Here is a 3,719-nt window from a genome sequence, read left to right as displayed (position 1 = left end):
GCAAGGTGCAAAACACCCGGAGGAAGCAGCACAAGAGTGGCTGGAAACCTGAGCAAATGGGATGGACGGAGCACAGGGCTCCTGAGATGTGAGGAGACGGAAGGGCTGGAGCACGTGCGGGAAAGGAATCCAGCACTCCAATCAAGGGACACGGGAGAAAATGCAGGGAAGAACAGAGATCCAGCGAACTTTCAGCTAAGTGGATTATTGATCTTCAGGGTGTGCCAGGAACCAGCTTTGCAAATTACAGCAGTCCCCTGCTGCAAGCTCAGGCAGTTACCGGATGGCAGAGCAGGAACGCTCCCCAGCTCCCTGCTCCTGCCACCCACACGCTTCCTCCTCCTCCTCCTCCGCCGCAGCTCCTGTTTGGATCGCACGTGTCCAAAGGGCGCCGGCACGAAAGGAAAGGGAGCGATGCCCCAGCCTAACGGGAGAGACGGGGTTAGTGGGGAAGGAACAGCTCGGAGAACGCCTGCTGTGCCGGGAGCAGGAGGCAGAACTCAGCCCAACGCGAGTGGGGAAGGCGCTGACCTTGCGAGGCTACGCAGACAATTCCCTTGGCAAAGGCAGCGCTCTCTGCTCGACGTCAGGAGGGCTCTGCAGGCACAGCCGAGGTGTGAACGCCTCGCAGATTGCCCTGACAGTGCCTCAGCCCCGGCACAGAGATCACCTGCTCACAGGAGCCCGGGCAGGAGAGATGGCTCAGAGCCCAGCTCCTGCTGGGGTGCTCAGCATCCCCCTGGATCAGCCCCATGGTGCCTGAATCATGGAATCACAGAATATCCTGGGCTGGAAGGGACTCACAGGATCATCAATCCAACCCCAGGCCCTGCACAGACACCCCAACAACCCCACCCTGGGCATCCCTGGCAGCGCTGTCCAAACGCTCCTGGAGCTCTGGCAGCCTCGGGGCCGTGCCCATTCCCTGGGGAGCCTGGGCAGTGCCCAGCACCCTCTGGGGGAAGAACCTTTTCCCGATCTCCAACCTAAACCTCCCCTTGTCCAACTCTGGCCGTTCCCTGGGTCCTGTCACAGGCCACCAGAGGGAAGAGATCGATACCGGCCCTTCTGCTGCCCCTCACGAGGACGTTGAAGACCCCTGAGGTCGCCCCTCAGTCTCCTCCAGCCCTCAGCCACTGTAAGGTTCAGAGCCCTCCTGCAAGAGAGACAAGGAAGGAGGAGGCAAGGAAAAGGCCATGTGGCACAGGCAGGTGACACCAAGCAGCTCTTCCCATCCCTGGGACAGCCCCTCTGCCGTGGAGGAGCTGATTTAAACAAAGCCAGGCCTTTCTCGGACCGCTGGAGCGTGATGAGCGCTCGGACTGTCAGATCTGCCTTGTTTTAAATAAATTCCACTGACGCTGTCTCTCCTGACATGAATTATTAACCAAGCATGATGCACACAGCGCCAGCAGCAGCGTCTGGGGCAGGCACTGAGCAGGTGAGGCTGTGCCTGGGACCGCAGGTGTGAGGCACTGGAATTCCAGCATCCCTGGGAGCAGAGGTGTTGTCACCACGGCTGCCACCTGCCTGCCCGCGTGGTCACACCAGGGAAAGTCACACTCCATGCCCAGGGCATATAAAACCCAAACTCCTGGCACCTCCTGGCATCCATCTGTGCCAACACACGCTGGGAGCAGGGACTGTTTTTCCCACCTTGTGACAGTCCCAGGGACAGAGGCAGCTGGCTCTGCTCTGCTCCTGGAAACGCTGTGGATGTCCTGGAGGTACCCAGCCAGCCACTCTCTCCTAGAGTGGCCCAAACAGATGGGACCATTGCTCTCCCTCCAGCCTGAAGGAACTGCCAGTTAGGCTGGGCAGAGAGGAATGGTGGGTGAGATGGGGACAGCTTTTCAGAGAGGGACCAACCCATGAGCCAATGCCCAGAGGCAAATTACCACCTCCCCACACCCTCCCCGGCTGATGACTTGAGAATTCACCAGAACATCCAAAAGGTCCCTGAGGGAGAGCCTGACGGAAAGCAACCATCAGCAAGGGGCAGGGAGCCAACGGCAGCACTGGTGGGAGCTCCTGGAAGATTTGTGAGCCATGGGTATGGACCTCAGCCACCCACACTGGGGGCTGCAGGGTGCCTGTGAGAAATCACCAGGATAAAGGGCAATTCCTCTCCCCCAAAATAAACCCAAGCAGCCTGAAGCCAGAAGAAAGAGAAGAGTTATGTGAACTCCAGCTCTGTGAAGCCCTGAGGAGGTGCTGGGCTCCCAGCACCAGACACAGATCATCTGGGCTCCCCTTCTCTGGTCACTCAGTGCAATGAGAAGGAAGGGGAAGGAGTACTGAGCAGAAAAAATAACATTCCATATTTTTTCCTCTCATAATTCAGTAGAACAACATCCACATTTCATCCTGGAAGGAGCTGCACTTTGGGGATTCTGGTGTCTGAGACCTAATTTGTAAAGTGCCCAGGGATCCCTGAGGGGAAAAAAGCATTATAGGATCATTATTAAAAGGGACACGTTATATTTCATGTCTCGGTTCCACACAAGTGGGAAAAAAAGGCCAAGAACAAACTCTGGGATCAGAGGACAAACCTGTGAAACATAACACTCATCCAGGAAGTGACAAGAACAGGACACGGGGAGTCTCCTGCTTTGCCCACTGCTCGGCCACACCACAGCAGTGACACAGAGTAAGGAGCAGCAAAGAGGGTTTTTTTAATAAAAGCCACAACCGTGGTCCCTCTCAGCTGTCCCCTGGGCTGTTTTAAAGGTCTGGGGTGGATCCAGCTCTTACAGCTTCAGAACATAGAACACATCCCGAGCACAACCCACCCATGGGGCTGCCCACGGTCCCTCCACCTGCCACCAGATAATTTAGACAAAAAAAAGGGTTTTTTGAGCCTCTCAGCAGTGCTCACACCAGCAGTGTCTCTGGCACAGCCCAGGAAGCTCCTTCCAAGCCCTCAGTAGTAGGTGGCTGGATGAGAAGCCATTTCCCAGGGCAGTGAGTGAAGGAACCTATTTCAGGTTGAATCTCACAGCTGCCCATGTCCCACCCATGCGCTGTCACTGCCGGGGTCACTTCTCTCACACACAGCATTTATCTGCTCAGCCAAGCCCTGACATCACCGGGCATGGATCTGCCAGAGCAGCACAACACCCACAGTGAGGGTATGGAGGGGAGGTGGCAGGAAGGCAGACCCTGCTCAGCCACTTCTGTGGGAAGAGACAGCCTGGACCTTGGGCCGGGGCTGCTGCTGCAGCAGGGAACACTCAGCACCCCAGTACAGGGGGAGATTATGCTTCCCCATCCCACATACCTGCGACCTCTGGCACACCAGAACTGCAGGTGCAGGCATCATGTGGAGCTTAGAATGGAGCTGGACTTCCATGGAAACCCGATGGGTTCCCCCCAGTGCTGTTTTCAAAATGAGTGCAACCCTCAAGGCCAGGCCTGCTCTTTCAATCACAGAATCATGGAAAGGTTGGGTTGGGAGGGACCTTAAAGCTCACCTTGTTCCATGGGCAGGGATCTTCCACTAGACCTGGTCTTCAGAATGAAATAGAGTAGGTTTAGATTGGATATTGGGAAGGAATTCTTCCCTGTGAAGGTGGGGATGCCCTGGCACAGGGTGCCCAGAGAAGCTGTGGCTGCCCCTGGATCCCTGGAAGTGTCCAAGGCAAGGTTGGATGGGGCTCTGAGCAACCTGGGCTAGTGGAAGGTGTCTCTGCCTGCGACAGAGGGGTTGGAACTGGATG

General features: G+C 56.6%; 1 protein-coding gene across 2 annotated transcripts in view; it reads right to left on the bottom strand.

The window, feature by feature from the left end:
- Positions 1-3,719, bottom strand: part of ACSF3 (acyl-CoA synthetase family member 3) — a 50,984-nt gene that overhangs the window by 26,886 nt on the left and 20,379 nt on the right. The gene's annotated exons all lie outside the window — the stretch shown is intronic.

The sequence above is a fragment of the Corvus brachyrhynchos genome, unplaced genomic scaffold (assembly GCF_000691975.1).
Source record: "Corvus brachyrhynchos isolate BGI_N302 unplaced genomic scaffold, ASM69197v1 scaffold365, whole genome shotgun sequence".
Lineage (NCBI taxonomy): Eukaryota > Metazoa > Chordata > Aves > Passeriformes > Corvidae > Corvus > Corvus brachyrhynchos.
The sequence above is the reverse complement of the archived record's forward strand: the minus strand, read 5'-3'. Positions and strand labels throughout refer to the sequence as shown.